At 36.3% G+C, this 27,183-nt stretch overlaps 1 protein-coding gene, 1 non-coding gene and 1 pseudogene across 2 annotated transcripts in view; 2 read left to right on the top strand and 1 right to left on the bottom strand.

The window, feature by feature from the left end:
• C4H7orf78 (chromosome 4 C7orf78 homolog) overlaps positions 1–27,183 on the bottom strand; it is an 86,809-nt gene that overhangs the window by 48,733 nt on the left and 10,893 nt on the right. The gene's annotated exons all lie outside the window — the stretch shown is intronic.
• Positions 7,515–9,995, top strand: LOC105475604 (cTAGE family member 8-like; annotated as a pseudogene).
• LOC112425561 (U6 spliceosomal RNA) lies at positions 10,473–10,575 on the top strand. Its single transcript, XR_003016681.2, has one exon. It is a non-coding gene; the product is annotated as a U6 spliceosomal RNA (small nuclear RNA).

Raw genomic sequence — 27,183 nt, 5'->3', positions numbered from 1 at the left:
ATTCTATGCTAAATAGGATGACCGTCCTTTCTAAATGTGGTTTTTAAATAATTGCTATATTAGGACTGAAAATAACTTAAACATAGTAGAGACTACCATATGTTTCCTCTAAATTATTTTGAATTAAATAACTTCCATTTTTATTGATTCTCCAGTTGTGACCTTTTCATTCATACTTCAGTCCTTCACAAACTGTTATTAAGGAATGGGATGCAACCAGCCCTGGGTCACAGAATTCATCCTGATGGAATTCCAACTCTGTGCAGAGATGGAGATGTTTCTCTCTTGCATCTTCTCACGATTTTATGCCTTCAGTCTACTGAGGAATGGCATGAACATGAGGCTCACCTTTCTGGGTGACAGAGATGACAGACTATACACCCCCATATACATTTTCCTCTCACACCTGGCCATCAGTGACATGTATTATGCTTCCAACAATGTTCCAAAGAGGCAGGTGAATCAAATGAACCAGAAAAAAAAAAACAAAAACAAAAAACAAAAAACAAAAACAAAAACAAAACTTTGCTCTATGGATAAAGCAGATATTTTTGTATTTGACTTTTGCTCACACAGAGTGCCTAATTGAGGCAATGATGTCCTGTAATAGACATGTGGCAATCTGCTAGATCCTTCTCCAACCCTTTACTTTGAGCCTATGGGTGGTGTTATGTGTGAGATGAGTCTCCTGAAGATGGTAGACAGACGGGTCTTATTTTTTAAATCCAACTTACCACTCTGTGCCGTTTATGCAGGCATTTAGACTATTTACATCCACAGTTAATATTGGTATGTGAGGATTTGATCCTATCATGAAGATGTTAACTGGTTGCTTTGTGGTTTCTATTGTGTGGTTGCTTTATAGAATCTGTGGGCTATGTACTTAAGTGTGTTTACATGGTAGACTACATCATTCTTTTGTTTCCATATTTAGAGCTCCCTTAAGGGTCTCTTGTAACCCTGGTCTAGTGGTAACACATTCCCTTAGCACTTGCTTGTCTGGGAAAGATTTTATTTTCCCTTCATTTATGGAGCTTAGTTTGACAGGATATGAAATTCTTGGTTGGAATTTCTTTTCTTTAAGAATGCTGAAAATGGTTATCTAATCTTTCCTGGCTTGTAGAATTTCTGCTGAGAAGTTTACTGTCAGCCTGATGGAGTTGCCTTTGTATGTAATCTGACCTTTTTCTGTAGTTGCCTTTAAGATTTTTTTCTTTAGCTTTGACCTTGGACACTCTGATGACTATATGTGTTGGTGATGTTCACTTTGTATAGTATCTCTCAGGTGTTTTCTGGATTTTTTGTAGCTTGGTGTCTAAGTTTCTGGCAAGATTAGAAAAATTTTCTTGAATTATTCTATCAAATAAGTGTTTCAGCTTGTTTACTTTTCTCCCTCTCTCTAAGGAATGCCATCATTCATAGTTTTGGTCACTTTACATAATGCCATATTTCTCAAAAACTGTTCATTTTTAAAAATTATTTTAGATTTGTTTTTCTCTGACTGGGTTAGTTCAAAAGACTCATCTTCAAGCTCTGAAATTCTTTCTGCTGCTTGGCCCAGCTATGGGGCTGGGTATATACTTGACTCAAGGAATTTCAAAATACAATTGAAAGCTAATTGAAAATGCTTTCAATTATATTTTGAAATTCCTTGAGTTTTTCAATTTCAGAAGCTCTGATTGATTTCTTTTTAACATTATTATCTGCTTCTTCATTTTCTAGATTGCTTTAGAAGTTTCTTTGCATCGATTTCTAACCTTTTCTTTGATCTCATTGAACTTCTTTGCAGTCCATGCCTTGAATTCCTTATCTGTCAATTATGAGTTTCCATGTTGGTTAAGGACCATTGATGGAGAGCTAGCGTGATGTGAATGTGGATTCAGATCTTTCATGGTGCTAGCATTCTTACACTGATTCATTCTTATCTGAAGATGCTAACACTTCTAATTTTTATAATTATTTTTGTGTAGTAGGATTTTTTTATCTTTCTTCCTTTCCCTATATATATTTTCTTTTTCTTTCCCTTTCCTTTTCCTTCTCTCCCTAGAGGATGTGACTGAGGACAATGCTGGGTAGGGTCTTTTGGCTTTGCTTCCACAACCATATGCACTTCTGTCTTCAGGTTTTGTATTGGGCTGGGTACTTTGACCTACAAGCCAGTAGATAGCACTTATGGGTAACAGCAGGTTGCAGCCAATGGGGCTGGGTATATACTTGATTCTTGTTTACCAGGAAAACACTGGGTGGGGCTACACCTGGCAAGTCCATCTACAGGTCCCCCAACAATAGGCACTAGCACCAGCTCTGAGGGAGAGTCCAGTGGGCAGCCACCAAGTGTCCAGAGGTGTGCCTTGGCATGGAACTTGGCCCCAAGTTCTCTGCATAGGGGTACCAGAGGCAGCCTCATCTGTTAATCCAGGAGAGTGGCTGCTCCAAATGCCTGGAGATCTGCCTCACTGTGGAGTGGAGAGGGTCTCCTTGCACCAGTATCCCTGCACAGGAAGGATGGGGTGGCTCAGGCTACTGCTCCAGGTGAGGAGGTGCTCCAAATACCTGGAAATCTGTGGAGCAAAGAGGGTCCCACTGCACTGCAATTCTTCTCTGCATCGGAAGAATGGAGCAGCTCTAACTGCTGATTCATACTAATAGCACTCTGAATCCCTGGATATCTGCCTGGTCATGGAGTGGAGATGGTCCCCTTATACAAGGATCTCTTCACAGGAAGGATGGGGCAACCCAGGCTGCTAGCCCATGCGAGCAAGTGCTTTAAATGCTTGGAGATCTGCTTATGTGTAGAATGAAGAAGGCCCTGTTACACCACAGTCTCAGGAAAGTAGGCTGGGACACTCAGCAATAACACACACAGACCAGTTCTAGTTCATCAAGCTGGCCCTGGCTGAAAGTCTCATTGCCCAGGAGAAACCACAGCTGTAGCAGCTCTCCTCTCACCCAAGGCCTGTGACTGGGGAAAGTACAATTCCAGTGCCTACTGTTGAGATGTCTTCCATGGTTCTGGCTGTGGAGGACCCTACCCTGATCCAGAGCAGGTGCTCCAATCTCTGCCCTAATACTAAAATGCCTGCATGGACACTCTGCTGGGTTGCCAAAGAATGGCTGACTTTAGATGCACCCAAATTAAAAATGGTGTCCCGTTCTCTGTCCTGGGGCTGGGAAAATGCCAGTAGCTTTTTCCAGTGTCTGTCTCTGTCAGTGTCTCCAAGTCTGCTGCCAAGTTAGCTCCAGGATTTGAGAGAAACAAAGTGCTCTCTCTCAGCCTGGGTTGCTCTGATCCTCAGTGCAAACGTGAGTCATAGAGGGAAACTTCTACCTCTCATGTGCTGGGACTTCATTCACTTTTATCAGCTGGACAGCATTATGGTGGCTGTTTGCCAGCATTCTCCTCCTCGGAATCTGGAGTGTCCTTCCCAATTACAGTGGATCCCCATTTTCCTTCTTGAATTAAAACTCACAGTATTTATCTTTATGCACAGCCTTGCTATTTCCAAGTGGCTGTGGCATGCTAAAAGCCTCTAATAGCCAACTTGAAAAAAAAAATCTATCAACAATGTTTGATATGAGTTGGCCAATACCCAACTGAAAATAAGAAACATTTTTATGTGCAAGGATAGTCCCTGAGGTTGAGCATTTTTGTTCAGTGATGAGTCATTGGAATTACCGACATGCTTAATGCTATGGAAATCTATGGAACCCATTTCTTTAAGAAATGGATTCATATCTTAATAAAGAACATCTTTTTTATTGTTTAATTGCTGAAACAAGATGTCAGCCTATTACCCTAAGTAACCAGTTCAATCATAGCCATTCACATCATGTAGTACCAAGTGGTATTTTTTCAGAGAAATGAACATGAGGAAGAAAACTCCTTGACTGGAAAAAAATTGATACATATAATCATTACGGAGCTGTATATTTATATAACACTAACTGTGAGATGAATGGAGAAAACTCTGAGATTCACTGTTGAGTAGCTTATAATTTCCAAGTCGTCTGCTAGACATGAAAACTATTTAGTGTTGAACGAAAATATGATACTATATCTCACAACTCCTATATAAATGTTTCCATTCCTACTTTATTTCTGCTTTCATTTTCATGGCGCATCTACAGTCTCTCTTCCAACCTCCCATTTGTATTTTACAACACACATAATTACAGATTTATTCTTTAATTATCTCATTTTCATATGATTTTTATATCTCCTGAAAGATTTCTTTGAAACTTCTGCCTTTTTTATTTTCCAGAGCAAAAGAGTATTTTTAGGCAATAATATTTTACCTTATTATGCCTTTCGATTATTAAAAGAAAAAGGGAAAGTAGTAAAATAAACAAATGCAGAGAGTCACCAACTTACAATAGTTTCACTTAAGATTTTCAACTGTACAATGGTGGGAAAGTAATATGTATTCAGTAGAAACCATATTTCAAGTACTCATGCTACCATTATTTTTTCATTTTCAGTACAGTATTCAATAAATTACATAAAATATTCAACAGCTTTCTATAATATAGGCTTTGTGTAAGATTATTTTGCCCAACTGTAGGCTAATGTTAGTGTTCTGAGCATGGTTAAGATGGGCTAAGATAAGCTATGATGTTTGGTAGGTTAGGTTTATTAAACATATCTTCAAGCCAGGTATAGGGGTGTGTGCCTATAGTCCGAGCTCCTCAGGAAGCTGAGGCAGGAGGATTGTTTGAGCTCAAAGAGTTTGAGAATATAGTGTACTATGACCACACCTGAGAATAGCTACTGCACTCCAGCCTGGGCAACATGACAAGAGTCTATATATATATATTTTTAAAACACCAACTTACAATATTATCAACTTATGATGGGTTTATTGGAACATAATCCTATCATAAGCTGAAGAGTATCTTTATATAGTAGAATATAGTAACATACTACAGACTTGCTTTCTCAAAGCATAAAGATAAATCACACTAATGATCATCCATGGGAGAGGGACAACCAGACAATGTCCTGCAAAATGAGAAATACTTGTAAGACATACTTCACATTCCTGACTGAGTCTCTTTCCCCATGAAATAAAGTCATTAAGAAATTTTTAGTAATATTTTAATTATTGTATTTTAATAAAAAATTTAGGTATAGAAAGAAGGTTGTATAGCTTTACATTAAAAATAAATTATTATGTGACTTGGCTGCTTGATACCAAATAGCTTATATCAGATTCACCCTCCCACCATAAAAACTATACAATCTGGACAAAATAGAGAAAAAAATTCTTGGCAGGTGCATTAGTCTGCTCTCATGCTGCTAATAAAGACATACCCAAGACTGGGTAATATATAAGAGAAAGAGCTTTAGTGGACTCACAGTTCCACATGGCTGGGGAGACCTCACAATCATGATGGAAGGCAAAGGAAAAGCAAAGGCACATCTTACATGGCAGACAAGAGAGAGGGCATATGCAGGGGAGCTCCCCTTTGTAAAACCATCAGATCTCGTGAGACTTATTCACTATCACAAGAACAGCACGGGAAAGACCCGCCCCCATGATTCAATTACCTTTCACCAGGTCCTAAGCATGGTTCAGGTGGGCAAGGCTACATGTGGGAATCATAGGGGCCACAATTCAAGATGGGATCTAGGTAGGGTCACAGCCAAAGCATATCAGCAGGCATTGAAGAACATTGTTGTAGCAAGTCAGGTATGAGATCTTTAAGGAAGGTGAGGAACATGAGATTAGTACCACATTTGCCAGGATTTTCCAGAAAGGCATCTTCCTGACGTTGGTACGGGAAAATACGACCCAACCAAGGGTTAGTGGTCTTGGGAACCAAAAGAAGCAATGAATAGAGTTCAAAGTTGCTAAACTGGTTTAGAGTTGGGGGTTAATGTACCATATGGGAGAGAGAAAGAACCTAGAAATGGGTGTGTAAATGCCATTTTGGTCCTTCTGTGACTGCTTAGCTATGTGACAGTTGGTTAAGAAGAGAGGAGACCTAGTAGAAAGCAATGGCTGGCATACAGAAAGCAGAAGAGATCATCAGGGACTGAAAACTTCCTGGAAAGCTACTGGAGTTCAGATCTAGCCAGATGGGGAAATGTTGGTAAACAACTGAGAAACTCATTTGGACTCTAAAAATTCTCTTAGGAGAGGCACAGTATCCTAGGAGTGAGGCATATGTTCTAAGAGGAAAATAAAATATAATTACCATAACACAACTTAAAACTGTCTTGAGAGCAGCAAGATGATCTACAAGTAATTGCAACTTCTGTCCAGAAAAAAAAATTCAAAATTCTTGAGTATTTCTATATCATATTATCCATAAATTCAGCATACTTTTAAAAAAGTACCAAATATACAAAAAAGCAAGAAAAACAGACTGAAGAGAAATAAATCAGTTATTAAAAACAAATTAATAGATAATCCAGATATTGGAGTTAATAGATAGGGCATTATAATATCTATGATCAATATAAAGGAAAGAAAGAAAAAATGAAAGACAAAACAGGTTGTGTTAGATTTCTTTCTGGCAGCTCTAAAATGCTCACTTTATTTTCATAGATTCTAATTTCCTAAATTATGTTTGATGTTTCAAGCAAAAATCGTAGCATTGTCTAGTGTTATTCTAAATGTATGTAAGACAATTATACTACAAATTTGAGAGGGTAAAGAGACATAATATGACAGAGGGTTGTTATACTTCACTCAAACTGGAATACAGATGACACCAATTTAGTGTGATAGTGTATATATAAAGGAATATATACTAAGCTATAAAATGCAACCAAAAAAACTATAAAAAAGAAGATACACTATAAATACTATGAATAACAAAATGGAATTCTAAAACAAATATTCAAACAACCCACAGGAAGTCATGAAAAATAAGCAGAGAAACAAGAATTGATACAGAAAACAAAAAATGTCAGGCTTAAGGACTAAAATATCCATAATTAGGTGAATTACGAATGGTTTACCAAGAGACAGATAATAGAAGAGGGTATTTAAAAGTATGACCCTTTCTTATATGTTTCTTGTATGCTGTGTGCAAGAAACTCACTTGAAATTTACCCATATAGGGCAGGCCAAATTAAAAGGATGAAAAAAGATATATTACACCAACATTAATGCAAGGAAAGCAAGAGTGCCTGTATGTATATTAGCCAAAGCAAAGCAAATTACCAGAAACAGAGAGATTATATAATGATCAAAAGTTTAATCCATGAAGAAGACAGCAATTTTAAAAGTGTATTCACCAAACAGCAGAGCTTCAAAATATGTGATGTGAAAATTGCCAGAACCAAGGTGGGTGGGGCTCTGACCTGCGCTGTCTCAGGATGTAAAGTGTAACAAGGGGCTGGCGGGGTGGGAGGGGCAGCATGGGGCTGTGAGGCCTGTGGAGTGCCCGCGTCCCCCAATTCCCCCTGCAGCTGGCTCCGCAGTGGTCCGCTCCGCTTGGTTGCCGCGTGCGGATTCGGGTTCCAGAACCAAGGCTGCGTGTTCTCCACCGCTTGTTGTGGCCAGCGTTACTGCGGTGACTCCAGAGCAGCCTTGGCTCTATGAATGAGCCAGGCGCTACCCCTCAGCCCTATTTGGGGCTGGTCCTGGAGGAGCTACGCAGCCTTGTGGCAGCACTGCCTGAAAGTAGGAGACCAGACTCGAATCCTTATGGTTTTCCATGGGACTTGGTGGTATGTGCAGCTGTTGTTGGATTTTTTGCTGTTCTCCTTTTTTTGTGGAGAAGTTTTAGGTCAGTTAGGAGTCGGCTTTATGTGGGAAGAGAACAAAAACTTGCTGCAACGCTTTCTGGACTAATTGAAGAAAAATGTAAACTACTTGAAAAATTTAGCCTTATTCAAAAAGAGTATGAAGGCTATGAAATAGAGTCATCTTTAGAGGATGCCAGCTTTGAGAAGGCGGCAGCAGAAGCACGAAGTTTGGAGGCAGCCTGTGAAAAGCTGAACAGGTCCAATTCTGAACTTGAGGATGAAATCCTCTGTCTGGAAAAAGAGTTCAAAGAAGAGAAATCTAAACACTCTCAGCAAGAAGAATTGATGGCAGATATTTCACAAAGGATACAGTCTCTAGAAGATGAGTCAAAATCCCTCAAATCACAAATAGCTGAAGCCAAAATCATCTGCAAGATATTTAACATGAATGAAGAACGACAGGAGATAGCAACAAAAGATGCTTTGAATGAAAATTCTCAACTTCAGGAAAGCCAGAAGCAGCTTTTGCAAGAAGCTGAAGTATGGAAAGAACAAGTGAGTGAACTTAATAAACAGAAAATAATATTTGAAGACTCCAAAGTACATGCAGAACAAGTTCTAAATGATAAAGAAAATCACATCAAGACTCTGACTGGATGCTTGCTAAAGATGAAAGATCCGGCTGCTGTGCTTGGAGAGGACATAACAGATGATGATAACTTGGAATTAGAAGTGAACGGCGAATTGGAAAATGGTGCTTACTCAGATGATCCTCCAAAAGGAGCTTTGAAGAAACTGATTCATGCTGCTAAGTTAAATGTTTCTTTAAAAACCTCAGAAGGAGAAAGAAACTACATTATTATTCAGTTATCTGAAGTTGACAAAACAAAGGAAGAGCTTACAGAGCGTATTAAAAATCTTCAAACTCAGCACGCATCTTTGCAGTCAGAAAACATGTATTTTGAAAGTGAGAATCAGAAGCTTCAACAGAAACTTAAAATAATGACTGAATTATATCAAGAAAATGAAATGAAACTCCACAGGAAATTGACAGTAGAGGAAAATTACCGGATACAGGAAGAAGAGAAACTTTCTAAAGTGGAAAAAAAGATCAGCCATACCACTGAAGGAATGGAGACCTATAGAAAGCTAGCCAAAGATCTTGAAGAAGAATTGGAGAGAACTATTAATTTTTATCAAAGGCTGGTTGCTTCCTACGAGAAAAAAGGACATGATAATTGGTTGGCAGCCCAGACTGCTGAAAGAAACCTCAATGATTTAAGGAAAGAAAATGCTCACAACAGACAAAAATTAACTGAAAAAGAGTTTAAATTTGAACTTTTAGAAAAAGATCCTGGTGCACCTGATGTTTCAAAAACAGCATTTGGCAGAGAGCATTCCCCATATGGTCCCTCACCATTGGGTCAGCCTTCATCTGAAACGAGAGCTTTTCTCTCTCCTAAAACTTTGTTGGAAGGTCCACTCAGACTCTCACCTGTGCCTCCCGGGGGAGGAGGAAGAGGCCCAAGAGGCCCAGGGAATCCTCTGGACCATCAGATTACCAATGAAAGAGGAGAAACAAGCTGTGATACGTTAACCAATCCTCACAGGGCTCCTTCTGACACTGGGTCCCTGTCATCTCCGTGGGAACAGGACCGTAGGATGATGTTTCCTCCACCAGGACAATCATATCCTGATTCAACTCCTCCTCCACAAAGGAAAGGCAGATTTTATTCTCATTCTGATAGACTGTCTGGGCCAGCAGAACTCAGAAGTGTTAATATGCCTTCTTTGGATAAAATGGATGGGTCAATGCCTTCAGAAATGGAATCCAGTAGAAATGATGCCAAAGATGATCCTGGTAATTTAAATGTGTCTGATTCATCTCTCGCTGCTGAAAATGAAGCAACTGGTACCAGCTTTGTTCCTCCACCTCTAGCTCCAATCAGAGGTCCATTGTTTCCAGTGAATACAAGGGGCCCGTTCATGAGAAGAGGACCTCCTTTCCCCCCACCTCCTCCAGGAACCATGTTTGGAGGTTCTCGAGGTTACTATCCACCAAGGGATTTCCCAGGTCCACCACGTGCTCCATTTGCAATGAGAAACATCTATCCACCGAGGGGTTTTCCTCCTTACCTTCACCCAAGACCTGGATTTTACCCCAACCCCACATTCTGAAGGTAGAAGCGAGTTCCCTTCAGGTTGATTCTGCCTTCAAAGAAGCCTGCTACTGAACATCCAGAACCACAGCAAGAAACCTGACAATATTTTTGCTCTCTTCAAAAGTAATTTAGACTGATCTCATTTTCAGTTTAAGTAACTGCTGTTACTTACATGATTACACTTTTCTGAAATTGAAGTTTAATGGAATTATAGTTCTTAGGATAGTATTTTGTAAATAAAGATGATTTAAACACAAGTCTATGAGTAAATCATTTCCATTTTAGTATATTCTAGATCGTATAACTTTTAATCTCGGGAACTAATCCACTACTATAGAAACAATAGTGGAAGTTTTATATATGTAATCTCGCAGGTGGGGAGGCTTTAAATTCTAAAAGCTGTGTCTGCATGCCAAGAACTGCATTCACTGTGGTTGTAGATAAATGTGAAAGTAACTTTATGCTTAATTAAATAATTTTTTTTGATTTTTTTTAAAAAAGAAAACTGCCCGAACTGAAAGGAGATATAGATGAATCCACAATTATAGTTAGAAATTTCCTCATGCCTTTTTCAATAATTGATAGAACTAGACAGAAAATCAGCAAGGAGTGTTGGCTTTGGCAGCACTTTCTAAAATTAGAATGATGCAGACAAGATTAACACGGCTCCTGCATATAGATTACACAAAATTTTGTGAAGCATTTCATATTTTTAAAAAGAGGGAAAAAATCAGCAAGAATATAAAACAACTCAAAATGCCATTAACCAAAAGAATCGATTTGGCATTTACAGAATATTCCACACAACGGCAGAATACACACGTATTTTTTCGAATGCTGACAAAACACATGGCAAGATAGAGCTATCCTAGGCCCTAAAACTCACCACAGCAAATTTAAAAGAGACAGTAATCAACCAGAGCAGGTGAAAACCAGAAATCATTGTAGGGAATCCAATTGGAAATCAGCATAAGAAAGATATGAAAATTCCCAAACACTTGGAAATTTAAAAACACACTTCTAAATAATCTATTGGTCAAAGAAGAGGTCTCAAGGAAAAATTTAAAAAATATGTTGAACTGGATAAACATGAAACTGTGACATATCAAAGTACTGAGAAGGAAACTTATAGCAATAAATGCATGCATTAGTAAAGAGGAAAAGTCTCGAGTGAGCAATAGATTTCCACTTCAGGAACCTAGAAAAAGAAGAGCAGAATAAACTGAAAGCAAGTAGAGGGTGGGGATTAATGAAGATAAGAACAGAAAACACATTTAAAAGAGAAAAACAATAGTTTTTCTCAATGAAACAAAGAGATAGCTCTGTTAAAAGATTAATAAAATTTAGCAGACTCAAGCAGAAATTAAAAGGAAAAGACACAAATTTTAAATATCATAATGAAACAGGCGATATCACTACAGACATCACACATTACAAAGGACAATCAAGGAATATTTCAAACCACTCCACACACATAAATTAGACAACTTAGACAAAATGGACAAAATGCAGTGTTCCTGCTGCAACACAAACTAACTCCACTCACCACGCAGGAATAGATCATGTGAATAACTCTATAACCATTAAGAAAATAGAATTCATAATTTTAAAACTATCAAAAAAGAAATATCTAGGTTTAGATGGTTTCACAGAGAATTCTAACATGTTTTAAAAAAAGTTAACACCAATTCTACACTCTCTTTTCCAGAAAACAGAAAAAGAACATTTCCCAATTTATTTTTTTTGAAGCTATTATTACACTGATACTAAAACCAGGAGAGTGTGCATATATACACACACACACACACATATATACATATATATAAAAAGATATGTATAACTTACTTAACAAATGGACTTCTACAGTATATTTTTCAAAATTTACCCATGTCCAGCGGGGGATTGTTTCTAGAAAAACAAGCCTGATTAAATCTCACAAAGTCAATCAAAATAATACACCACGTTAACAAACAAAAGAAGGAAAGTTACATTATATCAGTTGATGCATAATAAACATTTAACACATTTAGATATCCATTCATGATAAAAGCTCTCTATAAAGCGGGAATAGAGGAAACTTTATCGACTTGAGAAAAAGCATCTACAAAAAGCTAACATTAGACAGTCATGTGTTGTTTAATGATGTGGATACATTCTGAGAAATGTTCTGTCAAGTGATTTGCCATTGTGCGAATGTCCTAGAGTGTACTTACACAGATCTAGATGGTATATATAGCAGCCACTATACACCTAGGTTATATGGAATAGCTCATCCCTCTTAGGTGACAAACCTGTACAGCATATTACTGTACTGAATACTGTAGGCTACTATAACACAGTAAGTGTTACATTTATGGTAACAGTTTGGTAACACTCACCAACTATGGTATTTATGTATCTAAGCATATCTAAATACATAAAATGCACGTAAAAAAATATAACATAAAAGATTTTGTAAATGGTACACCTGTATAGGGCACTTACCATAAATGGAGCTTACAGGACTGGAAGCTGCCTGGGTGAGTGAGTGAGTGAGTGGTGAGTGAATATGAAGGCCTAGGACATTACTGTATGATACTGTAGACTTTATAAACACTGTACACTTAGGCTACACTGAATTCATTAAAACATTTTTCTTTCTTCAACAATAAATTAACTGTAGCTTACTATAACTTTTACTTTATAAACTTTAATTTTTAATAATAATTTGATTCTACTTTGTAATAACACAACTTAAAACACAAATATTATGAAGCTGTACAAAAGATTATCTTTTTGTATATCTTTGTTCTACAAACACTTTTCTACTTGTGAAATTTTTTATTTTTATTATTTACTTTTAAAATTTGTTATTAAAAACTAAGACACAAATACAACAGCCTAAGTCTACCTAGTATCAAGATCATTGATATCAGTCTTCTACCTCCGTGTCTTTTCCCATTGAAAGGTCTTCACGGGTAAGAGCATGCATGAAGATGTCGTCTCCTATGGTAGCAATGCTTTCTTCTGGAACACCTCTTGATGGACTTGCCTGAGACTGTTTAGGAGTTAACATTTTTATAAGTAAAAGGAGTACACTCTAAAATAATGACAAAGGCCAGGCACAGTGGCTCACACCTTCAATCTCAGTACTTTGGAAGGCTGAGGTAGGCAGATCATTTGCAGTCAGGAGTTCAAGAAAAGCCTGACCAAAATGGTGAAACCCCATCTCTGCCAAAAACATAAAAAATTGGCCAAGCATGGTGCCGCACACCTGTAATTTCAGCTACTTGTGAGGCTGAGACACAAGAATCACTTGAACCCAGGAGGCAGAGGTTGCAGTGAGCTGAGATTGCACCACTGCACTCCAGCCTGGGCAACAGAGCAAGACTCCATTCCAAAATAAAATAAAATAAAATAAAATAAAATAAAATAATGACAAAAATTTTAGTAAAATGTAGTAAATGCATGTAAAATGCATAGTTGTTTGCTTTTATACCACACTGGGAGTACAGTAGGATTGTTTACAGCAGCAATCCCACAAACATGTAAGTAATGCATTGTGCTACAACATTATCATGGCCAAGACATCAGTTGGCAATATGATTTTTTTCACCCCCATTATAGTCTTGTGGGACCACTCTCATATATGTAGTCCATCAGTGACCAAAGTGTTATGTAGGACATAGCTATAATAACATCATATTTAGTGGTGAAAACTGAATGGTTTCTCTCTAAATCAAGAATAAGGGAACTGTATCTGCTTTTATCACCCTTATGCAAAACAGTGCTGGAAGTTGTACACTGTGCAATAAGACAAGAAAATAATTAAAGGACATACAGATCAGGATGGAAAAAATAGAACAGTCCCTACTTACAACAGACATGACTGTCTACATAGAAATCCAAACAAATCTATTTTAGAAACCTCCTAAAATTAAGAAGTGAGTCCATTAAGGTCACAGAATTTAAGATAAACACAATCAAATTAATTCTCTTTCTATATACAGACATAACTCATGTTATCGTTCTGCAATTTATTGTGCTTCATAGATATTGCATTTCCATTGTGTTAAAATTTTGTGGCTAACCTGCCTCAAGCAAGTCTATCTGCACCATTTTTCCAACAGCATGCTCTCATTTTGTGTCCTAGGTCAAATTTTAATGATCTGTACAGCATTTTAAACTGGTTTATTATTATTATGTCTGTTATGATGGTCTGTGATCAGTGATCTTTTATGTTACTATTGTAATTGTTTTAGGGCAGCATGAGCACATCCACATAAGACAGGAAACTTAATTGATAAATGTTGTGTGTGTTCTGACTGCTCCACCGACAGGTCATTTCCCTCTCTCTCTTCCTCTTCTGGCCTCCTTAGTCCCTGAGACACAACAATATTGAAACTAAGCCAATTAACCACCCTACAATGTCATCTAAATGTTAAAGTGAAAGTCATTAAATGAAACCTAGAAATTATTAAGCTTAGTGAGAAAGGCATGTCAAGTAAGTATAAATCCAGAGTTGTCCAGCTTGAGCTGAAGTGCTATTAGACCTACCAAGTCATAAGACCGAAAGGTCACAGCAATCATCTATCCCATAATGGATGCAATATGATTTAGGGCAAGAGAAAATGCGAAAGACAAAAGTAGGCTGAATGAACAGTTGGCATAGATCCCTATATCACTGATGCCTCTCTCTCAGCTTATATATACAGTCTCCTAGGTCCTTCCACCAGCTGATAACTTATTAAACAAGCCAGTGCTAATACAGTGACACTTAGGCTAGCTATATTGGCACAGTATGTCAACCACTCAGATGTGGGACCTCAAATGTAATCCATGAGGGTAAACCTACTCTGATAAGTGGAATATATAGATTCATCCCCATCCATAGAAAGGGTTCAGAAAACAGGAGGTGGCCCTGTGCTTTTACAGAGCTTTATCCTTCCCAAAGGGCAGGATTAGACATTGTCAAAGAAAAAAGTAAAATTTTCAAAAGTAAATTTTTCTCAATCCTTATGCCTTATCCATTCTTCTTCTAGACAGGTCAAGGAGCTCCGGAGATTATTTAAAACAAATCTCCAACATCTACAAATTGGTGCTCAAAAATAGAGGTTCTGAGTTTCTATCTAAAATGATCTAATGATTAAAACCTTGGAATTCAAGTTTCTTCTCCCACCAACTTCTGGGTATTTGAGAAAACAGACTACGCTAAAAGAAAAGACTGCAGGAATTCACGTCAACGTTTTATTTTACTGCTAAACAAACCTAGGCATGGATCTTTGCAACTCCCAAGTATTTTCTGAATGTCCGGGAAAGGAATAGCATAAATATTCATGAAACTCTAACAAATTCACATATTGTGGTAGCTGTGATAGCCACGTGGTCCCAGGATAACATATGTATCCTTTCAGTTACAGAGACATTTTCTGTTCTTGCTTTAATCTCAATCTCTTTATCACTGTGGCTTCCTCAGAGACAGAATGAGATGGAGGTTCAGTTCTCTGCCCCTAGAAGAATAACAGTTGTCGGGTTCTTCATGACTCTATGGAAATCATGCTGGTGCAAGTGAAGCCTATTTTCTCATGTGTTACACAAAGCTCTCATGACAATTGGAAGGTACTCTGTGGAGGTGACGACTTAATAAAACCTTCCCTTCTCAAAAACACTTGAAGAGGCAAGAGCCTTCCTTGGCAGTTCTCAGATGGCCAGCAAAGTTCCCAGCACCATCAGTAAACTCAGCAACATTGTAGAAATCTTTGCCTTTTCTATATGAAGATTATCTAGGTTCTTACACAGCCATCATCTCTAGACACTTGGATTTCCTAACTGCCTTTGTGAGTTCTGGTCAAATATAATTTAATGTCATTTTCGTTGTTTGTTTGCTTTTACTGTCATATTTTAATATCATCCAAAAGTACATTTCTACTCTCTTAGTGCTCAAATTTTGCTCACCAATAGTTTTAGTTAATAGGATAACATGAGTAAAATATATTAATAGATATCAGCATATTATCCATCAGTATATTAACATATTAAAGCAATCAACATGTTCATGGAATTTTGACTGGTAGCTTTTTTTTAAGTTGAAGAAATATCTGTGTGCAAGTGACTCTGGTAAATGTTTAACATTAACAAAAAAGACCAGCACTTAAAAAATTTTTTTTTCGTATAATTACTATTTCTTAATTTTTTTGAAAGAGATGAGGTCTCTATGTTTCCCAGGCTGATTTCAAACTTCTGGGTTCCAGCGAACCTCCTGCCTCAGCCTCCCAAAGTGCTTAGATTATAGGCATGAGCCACCAAGCATAGCCCAGCACTTTATTTTTAAAAAGGCTTAAAGTGTGACATACAGAAACTCGTCAAGTTAACAAGTGTACACATGCTTGTTTACTCATTATACACAATCTTATGAGGCCACACAATCTGAGCAATGATTAGGAACTCAAAGTTTAGATCCAGCCTCAGGACAACATGACATAAATGATGAGAAATCAATAAGTAACTGCAAATTATTTTATTTTCTTCAGCATGAACATGACACTAATCCTTGGAATGGTGGTAGGAAAAGTCCAATGCAAATGAAATACATTTTAGTTGGTTTTGCAGTATTAGATTTATAATTTTATGGAGACTTAAATGGAGGATTATTGCTCATCCTTGCTATCTCCAAGACAATATAATTTTACATAAAAAAATGAGAATAAAATTTAAGCAAAAATGACAATACCATGCTTATGCTAATATTTTAATTGTGGGATCAAGGAGGCCTGAGTACAATCAGAGAATTCAGAGACCCTTTCTGCAGCATTCCTCATAAATTCATCTAACTATTGCCAATCACCTGCATAGACAATACTTAAAACTATATATTCTAGAGGGTTTATCAATAGTAAGCCCAAATCCAACAAAAGTTACTGATCCCGTTTTCATGTTTAGATAACGACACAGTGCAAATCTATTCAGTCATTCACATAAATGCTCATCTAAATATTGTGGAAAACTAAATAACAAAAAATAAGATGCTGGACTAAAAAATGAGTCTTTACACTTGGATAAGAAAAGATTTTGTCAGATATTTGCTGTGGAGGTGACGATCAGTGCAAGACTGGAAAGTTTAAGAGGTCAACGACCACTGGTGTATTTGGTTGATGGTATGTCTAACCTTAGTACAGCCTGCCCTTAATTAGACCTTCCACTTTAAGATTAAACTTAATGCGCTTTGAAGACTTTGACATGTGTATCAGTCAGTGTTCATTGTTTCTAAAACATAGCAGAGAAAAACTCTGCATGTGGTTATCCAGTTTTTCAACTATGTATTGAAGAGGGTTTTTCTTCCCCAATGTAGGTTCTTGGTGGCTTTGAGGAAGATAAGTTAAATGTAAATATGTGGATTTATTTCTGGATTCTCTATTCTGTACCTGTGGTATATGCATCAATTTTTATACCATTACCATGCTGTTTGGATTACTCTAGATTTTTAATATGTTTTGAAGATAGGTAGTGTGATGTTTACAACTTTGTCCTTTTTGTTCAGTATTACTTTGGCAATTTGGGATCTTTTACGGTTTTTTACATATATATAATATATATGGTTATTTTATATATATGGTTATATATTATGTATATGGTTATATATAATATGTATAATATATGGTTATGTATATAATAATATATAAGGTTATATATATGGGCAAAAAGATCCCAATATATATAATATATCATATTATATATTTATAATATACTATATATATAATATATTATATTTTATATCTATATTATATATATTATATATATTATATATATTATATATATTATATATATAATATTATATATATAATATAGATATAAAAAAGATGATACTGAGCAAAAAGATCCCAAATATATATATATATATATATAAAAATAACCATATAACTATATAACTGGATAACCACATGCAGGAGAATGAAATTGGAACCCTATTTCTCACCATATACACAAAGCAACTCAAGATGGATTAAAGACTTTAACATAAAACCTGAAATTATAAAACTACTACCAAAAAAACATAGGGAAAGCTCCTCAGGACATTGGTTTAGGCAAAGATTTTATGGCTAAAACCTCAAAAGCATAACCAATAAAACAAAAATAGACAAATGAGACTATGTTCAACTAAAAGACTCTGCACAGCAAAATAAACAACAGAGTGATGGGACAATCTGTGGAATAGAAGAGAATATGTGCCAACTAATCACCCAACAGAGAACTAATATCCAACATATACAAGGAACTTAAACAGCTCAACAGCAAAAACCCCAAACAATCCTAGTAAAAAGCGGACAAAGCACAAGAATAAACAGTTCTCAAGAGAAGGCATACAAAAGACCAACAGATATATGAAAAATCGCTCTAAATCACTTATCACATAGAAATGCAAATCAAAACCACCACAGTTAGAATGGCTATTATCCAAGACAAAAAGTAACATATGCTAGCAAGGGTGTAGAAAAAAGGAAACTATGTATACACTGTTGGTGAGAATGTAAATTAATACAATCACTACAGTATGGAGATTTCTCAAAAAAGTAAAAACAGAACTACCATAATATCCGGAAATCCCACTGTGGAATACTACTCCAAAAGAAAAGAAGTTTGAGACAATCCTGGGCAACATGGTGAGACCCTGTCTCTACATTAGCCAGGCTTGGTGGCATGTGCCTGTCATCCCAGCTACTCGGGGGGCTGAGGTAGGAAGATCTCCTGAGTCTGGAGAGTTTGGGGCTGCAGTGAGCCATGATCATGCCACTGCCGGATCATGATCCTGCCTGGGTGACAGAGTAAGATCCTGTCTCAAAAAACAAACAAACAAACAAACAAAAAAAAAACCAAAAACTCCCAAATTAGCAAAGATATAAAATCCAGCTGTATCCACCAATTGAACACAGGATTAAAAAAATGTGGTATATACACACACAGTAGAATACCAGTCAACCATAAAATAAAGAATGAAATCCTGTTTTTCATTTTGTTTTGTTTTGTTTTGAGATGGAGTTTTGGCCTTGTTGCCCAGGCTGGAGTGCAATGGCATGGTCTCAGCTCACTGCAACCGCTGCCTCCCGGGTTCACGTGATTCTCATGCCTCAGCCTCCCAAGTAGCTGGGATTACAGGCGCCCCCCACCACGCCCGGCTTATTTTTGTCCTGACCTCAGGCGATCCACCTGCCTTGGCCTCCCAAAGTACTGGGATTACAGAGCCACTGCGCCTGGACAAAATCCTGGTCTTTTGCAGTAACATGGATGGAGATAGAAGTCATTATGTTAAACGAAATAAGTCAGGCACAGAAAGACAAACACTGTATGTTCTCACTCATATGTGGGAGTTAAAAAAAAACTTGATCACATGGACATAGAGAATAGAAAGATGAATATCACAGACTGGGAAGAGTGGGTGGGTAAGAGGGGGCTATGAGAACAAGTTGGTTAATGGGTAAAAACATACAGTAGGATGGAAGAAATAAATTCTAATGTTTCATAGCAGATTAGGTTAACTATACTTAGCAACAATATTTAGTATAATTAATCAAAACAAGTTTACACATTGACCCTTATGGGTTAATTAGAATAAATCTGTACAAGTTAAAATTGTACTAAGGATGAAACAGATAATGACCAGTATATGCGCAGGTTCTCTCAAAGCAGTAATTCCTAGTTCCATCGTAAGATCGTTCCAAAGCAAAAACCTAATTATGGAAATAATTCAAAAATTATAATCTGTAGAGAAAAACAATTATCCTAGAGGGTCAAACCATACAATGTCACACCTGAACGTTAGTCTTAAGTCATTTTCCCACATTCATATAGTTTCAAAACATGGTAAATATACTACTTATTGAAAAGTATTAAACAACTTAATAGTCAAAATATCTTAGAAATACCATCCTTTAGTTCAGCAGTCCCCAATCTTTTTGGCACCAGGGAGTGATTTCATGGGAGACAACTTTTCCACAGACTGAGGAAGGATGGGGAGGTGATTTCAGATTGATTCAAGTGCATTACACTTACTGTGCACTTTATTTCTATTGCTATTACATTGCAATGTGTAATGAAATAATTATACAAGTCACCATAATGTAGAATTAGTGGGAGCCTTGAGCTTGTTTTCTTTCAACCAGATTGTCCCTTCTGGGGGTGATGGGGGACAGTGACAGATCATCAGGCGTTTGATTCTCATAAGGAGCACATGTGCAGCTCACAATAGGGTTCACGCTCCTGTAAGACTCTAAAACCACCACTGATCTGACAGGAGGCAGAGCTCAGACGGTAATGTAAACAATGGGGAGTGACTGTAAATACAGATGAAGCTTTGCTCTCTGGCCCACCGTTCACCTCCTGTTGTGTGGCCTGGTTTGGGTTGGGGGCCCCTGCTTTAGTTAACATACCCTTAAATTTTGTATTAACATTGGTTTCACCCTGATTTAGTCCATACATGCCAATATACAAACTCTCAAAGTACATTGGAGCAACTCATGCTTGTATTTTTGCAATTCTTCCATGTGTATGATATAGAAATGAAAATAAAATTTTTCTTCTAATATAACCATGTTTTCAAATAGATCAGTTTCCTTACATAGCATTTTCTTGTATTTACCACATAAGCATCATGGATTGATTTTTTTTTTTCCAATGAAATGCTATCTAGTGACTTCCTTAATGAGTACAACTTAAAAAAAGAAAAAACCAGAAACTTGAGCCATTTCTCAAAAATAAGCTTAGTTTTCAGTTTTAGTTACTTGTGGCTGCCAATAAGAGATCTCAAATGACTGAGCCCTAAAGCCAGATTCATTCCTATATATACTCAACCTGTTATCTGCAGGGAAGTCACAAGGCTTCACCGAATGCCCTGTCACAAAACTAAATGACCCTCAAAAATTAACATGAGTTTTATACTTAGAATTCTCAGTCAGTTCATGCCAGTTGGTTATCTTTAAATAGTTGTCATACAAAAAGGCATACAGACCACACATTATTTCAAAGAAGCCGGAGAATGTAGCATGATGTAGACTGAGATTAAAATTAACTTTTGATAGAAGAAGAGAGTGAGTACTTTTTGTAACATTTTATCTAACATAAAAATGCTTAAATTCCACAAAACCCATAAACTGAAAAGACAGTCTGGAAAATTAAAGATTTGTATAAACTATGCACAAAACCCAAGGTATCTGGGAAAACTGGAAGGGTTTCTACAAGTAACAGTTTAAAAAATATAACTTTGTTCTACTAGCAATTATACATTAACATACATGCACTAATTAAAAATACACTACAACCATGTCTGGAAATGCAGTTTAACACTTTCTAAATGGATTCTGCCCCACATTTACTATATAAGGTGGCTGTTACTACTGCACAGGAACAGTTAGTGATACAATTTAATTACCCTTAAACAAACATGTAGGGATTTTTCCCTCAAAACAAGTTTTCAACATCAAAACCTATGCTTATAAAAATTGTAAAACTTTCAGCAGTCTAAATATGTTAAATGAAAACTTTACAAACTTCTCAAGTGCTCTCTATGTTCCAGGTATGTCAACCTTGTAGAATCCATCAGAGATATTTCCGTCTCTCTCTCATCACTGGATGGCTTTTTCTTAGTGCTGGCCTCATGGTTGTGTGCTTTCTTCATTGCTCTCTCCATTATGTTGTGGTTAATTACTGTCTCGAGCATCAGATCCTCCACTTAGAGTCCTTGTATCTGTTCCTTTTCTAGACCTTTTTTTTTTTTTGAGGTGGAGTCTCATTCTGTCACCAGGCTGGAGTGGTGCAGTGGCACGATCTCAGCTCACTGCAACCTCCGCCTCCTGGGTTCAAGCGATTCTCCTGCCTCAGCCTCCCGAGTAGCTGGGACTACAGGTGTCCGCCACCACGCCCAGTTAATTTTTTGTATTTTTAGTAGAGACGGGGTTTCACCATGTTGGCCAGGATGGTCTCGATCTCTTGACCTCATGATCCGCCCGTCTCGGGTTCCCAAAGTGCTGGAATTACAGGAGTGAGACACCACACCCAGCCCTTTTCTAGCTTTTGTTTGGCCCTTTCTTCCCTTAATCTTTGGTTTTATTTGCTTCCTCATGTTGTCTTTGTTCAGCAAGAGATTTATTCAGCACTTTGTGTGATCATGGAATCTCCTTCACCACCAAAAACATGTTCTTAAACTTGTTATACAACATTGTAGACTTTCCCATGATAACCTGACAAATTTGGAATTGCTGTAGTTTTTCAGTGCAGTAGTCATCTCTGTTTCTTTTTATTTTTACTTTAAGTTCTGGGGTACATGTTCACAATGTGCAAGTTTGTTACATAGGTATACATGTGCCATGTTGGTGTGCTGCACCCATCAACTCGATATTTACATTAGGTATTTCTCCTAATGCTATCCCTCCCCCAGCCTCCCACCCCCTGACAGACCCCAGTGTGTGATGTTCCCCATCCTGTGTCCATGTGTTCTCATTGTTAAACTCCGACCTATGAGTGAGAACACGTAGTGTTTGGTTTTCTGTCCTTGTGATGATTTGCTGAGAACGATGGTTTCCAGCTTCATCCATGTCCCTGCAAAGGATATGAACTCATCCTTTTTTTTATGGCTGCATAGTATTTCGTGGTGTATATGTGCCACATTTTCTTAATCCAGTCTATCATTGATGGACTTTTGGGTTAGTTCCAAGTCTTTGCTATCGTGAATAGTGCCATAATAAACGTATATGTGTATGTGTCTTTATAGTAGCACGATTTATAATCCTTCGGGTATATAACCAGAAATGGGATCACTGGGTCAAATGATATTTCTAGTTCTAGACCCCTGAGGAATCGCCACACGGTCTTCCACAATGGTTGAACTAATTTACACCCCCACCAACAGTGTAAAAGTGTTCCTATTTTTCCACAACCTCTCCAGCATCTGTTGTTTCCTGACTTGTTAATGATAGCCATTCTAACTGGTGTGAGATGGTATCTTATTGTGGTTTTGATAGTCGTCTCTGTTTCTGAGCTTGTTGCATTGTGTTCTGAAGTGAAGCAAGTACATTCAAGGCCTCAATGTACTATGCCACATTTTAAAAGAGAATACATTTATTTCACTTCTGTATGATACCTTATTTTGTCCTTATATTACACATTTATTATCATATATTATCCTTTTGAATAATATGTATGTAAAATTAAGCGTCTATTATATATAAATCACAAAATCACATATGTCTTTGTAGTTCCTAAGCAGAAATAAATCAACTGGAGGTCTAGTTGAATAATTGAAGACTGTAATGGAATAGTGCACCATAGTTTTCATTTTATATGGAAAAAACTAAAGATTAAAGAAATAGAAAGTTATGAAATATATGAAAAATTAAGGAAAAAATAAATTAGTAATATTCTTATTTAAAGATTTAATAGTAAATGTTGCTTATAAAAAGCTATATGTTGTCCAAGATGTTTCATTGAAAATAAAAGAATGACTTTATCTGCATTCAATAAGCAGATTTATTCTACACCTAAGATGGTATATTTATACCTCAAGGATAAGTTTAAACGCTGCCTCCAATCAAAGCATTTTCAAATATCTGTATCAGTATTTATGTTTTCTTTTTCTGAATACAACAATGAATTCAAATCTTCATTTTGACTTGTACCTGGATAATTTATTTATGTCAACTCCTAATTAGATTATAAAATCATTAAGAAGGATTTCTGTCTCTACAAACTCTATGCATAATTCTGCATATTTTAGATTGAGTTGTGTGAAATTGCTATTCAACCATTTTCAACCTTACAAAAATGCAAATTTTATATATTTCAATCATAACAACTATGTTTGCCAAATTGTGAAAATTATATTCACCTTTTGAAAACTGGATGTAAAACCCAAACATCTAAAAATATTTTTTTTCTAAATAATGAAAAACTTCACCGTAATAGTGACAATACAAAACACATTCATTTGAATTTCTTCCTCAAATATTTTCTCCAGGAAAGTCACTAAATATTTTTGTTATCTGCTTTTAAATTTGCTAATAGAAAAATAAATACATTTCTTTAGTTAGTAAATATATGCAAATTTAAAGTTCCTTTGCTTACATATTTGAGTTTAATTTTATAACATTAAATTTGGGAGGTAGATAGGTAGATATAGACAGGTAAATAAATAGATACAGGTACACTTGATAACTTAATAAATTGTCAATATAAAAAAAGTAATATAATCTGCTATCGTGATCACGGTAAACTTTTTAGACCACAAATTCATGCACATTTGTAAACTTGTATGAAGGGAAATTCAACACTGTCTTTTAGCAGGGCTTTCTCTTTCTTAATATACTTTTCATAATTTCTTATTTATTTATTATATCATGGATAAATGAATTGCTTTTCTCATAAGTGAATTCATCTTATATACCTTAACATATAAAACATATAGGCTCAAAAGAGCTAGTCAGTTTGACAAACAAGAAGAATTCAAACTAAAAACAAAAGGCAGGAGCATTCATTAGAAAACCAGTTACTTCACTTACCATTTGAAAGATTGCTTTTCATAAAAGTTTTAGAGTAATATATCTCAGCAAATCTTTTCTGTAAAGCCAAGAGAGAGTAACAGTTTTTAAGGGAAACATTATCCTTTGCTTTACAAAAGAAGCCAAAGTACATTTAAGTTTTGCTCATCTGGGTTGCTAAGAAACCGAATTAATTTTCTACCAGACTCAAGTCAGAGTAGAAAAAGAAAAGTAAAACTAGGGCCTCTGGTTGTTGCCTAAAACCTAGCAACAAAGCAATAAATCTCACGCTTTTATTTCCAAAGGTTGAAAATCAGCACAACAAGCTCAATACTCAATAAATACGCAGAAAGACAGCATATGAATAACTGAACTCCAATTCAGGTTTACTAAGTAAGTCTTGACAACTCACCTTTCGTAACTGTTTAGTTATCGGCTTTATAAAGCTATATGAGTTTGATATTTGATATATTACGTGATTCTGAGAGGCAGTTTTCACCTGGGGCTTAAGAAGTTTGACTTAATTTCTTCAAAGGACATTTCTTAAAACAAACAAAGATTACAAGTTCTTTGTAATCTATGGCTCAACCTACAGATTTCTGTAACACAATTTTCTTTTTGTTTCCTTTTTCTTTTTTTCAGAAACACAGTCATGCTCTGTCACCCAGGCTGGTCTCAAACACCTGGCTTCAAGAAATCCTCTCACCTTGGCCTCCCAAATCGGTGGGATTACAGGTGTGAGCTGCCATGCTCAGCCTCTGCTACACAATTTATGGGGAAAATTCCTCCTTCTTTTTGTTAATCAAATCCTACACTCCATAGATACATATCTCTTGGTAAGTTAAAACAAAATTTTTAAAATAGAAAACTTCAAATATATACAAAAGTAGACATTGGTAATGAATCCCCCATGTAACCATCATCCAGTTTAAAAAATTACCTTTTATGGCTAATCCTGTTTCACACACTTGCCTCAAATATATCTCCAACTTTTCTCCCTTCCCATATTGTTTTGAAGCATCACAATATTTTATCAGTAATTATATTAGCATGTTATCCCCAAAAGATAAGAACACCTTTATTTTTAAAACATAAGCACCATTATGACATCTAAAAAAATGAACATCAATTCATTGGTATTATTGAATATCCACAATTCAAGTTTCCAATTATCTCATAAATCCCATAAATAATTTTGACTTTTTTTCTTTACAGTTTATTTGATTTGGGCTAGTTATTTACTCTTCTTTGGTCCAAAATCTTCTAAGATATGGGTATTAATTTCTCTTCTAATATTTTTCTAACGGAATATAAAATTTCCTAGACAAAGATCCATAATGGCTGGAGTCTTTCCTTTAACTGTTCATGTTATTTAAAGCGAATGTTTGCCACCAGGTGGCAGTGCATTACTTATAATTTTGTCCTACTTTATAAACTGAGAAGCCAAAATACATTTTTTTCTGTATTATTTTCCCTGACGTTCAATTTTAAGGTGTGTTTTTATTTTTCTAATGAAAACATCAGTAAACTTGAATTGACTAAATCTCTTATAGTTTTTGGAAATAGAATTAACCTATCTTTATGCTATCTGATTTATGCCTCATTGTTTTTTGCATAGAGATACATACGTTTCTTTATCAAAAGCATATATACAAATACCTACTTACGTTTAGTTCACTATTGTTAGTTGTTTGGGGTACAAAAATAGATTATGACTCCAGATTTCAAGTAAATTATAAGTAATTGGCTAGAAAATATACAAACCTATAAGAATACATCATGAGATAAGGTGCTAAATGCCAAGTGATTTGTCCTGACAGTTACTCCCATGAGAAATTAGTGAGAGGAAGGTCTCTGAAGCTTGAGAATGTCTCCAAATATTTCTTAGATTTTTTCATATAACAGATAATTGCAACTTTTTTCTATAAGTTGAAAAAGAAGTAAAATAGGCTTTAAATAATGTTCAGAAAAAGAAAAAAAAAGAGACTTTCTTTACTTGGGAAGAATAAATAATATCAACTAATGCCATAATGTAGCTAAACAGTCTAATTCCTATTTTGTCGCTTTCTCTACCAAAGAGGATTTCCAAACTGGAAATAATCAACACAACTAGGTAAGAATTGAAGCAAAAGAAAGGTGAGAGGATAATAAAATAACATATTTACATAAATTCAGATTCATAAAGCCGTATTCACATATCAGCATAATAAGAGAACTGGCAGTGGAAATGAGCTGGCACCCTTTGGGAAGGTGACGTGCTTTAAGACTGGACACTGGAGATTAGACATGCCTGAGTTTATCCTTGAAACAGCTGTGCAAAGCAGCCACTTTGTGGCCACCATCTGACATGTCACACAGTATGGGATAGGGAATAGACTTTCATGGGTAACAAATTTACAACAAAAGATGAGGAAAAAAATAAATGCATTTGTGTGGTTCAATCCTTTTAATATCCCCTGGGTAAATGACCAGGCCCAGGACGCTCTGTTGGACACATGGTGAGTGAATATTTTGGGTGGTAAGAATTCCTCCTCTTGTCATTCTCCTTTATCACAAGCAAGCCTGAGAGCAATTTTATCAATGGGAGAAGATGGGCAGAACAGACTGACTAACAGGTTATCTGGGCACCATCTTTACTGAGTTTGGATACCAGCTGTTTGTGGAGGTGTTGTTTGGAAAAGTTGTCTATTGGTACCTGGTGACTTTGGGAACCTGTGTGAAGTTGCATTCCTCTTTTTCAAGGGAAATGGCTAACAATTCAGTGATAGGTTGAGTTTGAAATCAGCCTTACAGCCCCAAGTTCTGGTTTTCTCAGTGTCCAGGC

The sequence above is a fragment of the Macaca nemestrina genome, chromosome 4, assembly GCF_043159975.1.
Source record: "Macaca nemestrina isolate mMacNem1 chromosome 4, mMacNem.hap1, whole genome shotgun sequence".
NCBI classification, from domain to species: Eukaryota; Metazoa; Chordata; class Mammalia; order Primates; family Cercopithecidae; genus Macaca; species Macaca nemestrina.
The sequence above is the reverse complement of the archived record's forward strand: the minus strand, read 5'-3'. Positions and strand labels throughout refer to the sequence as shown.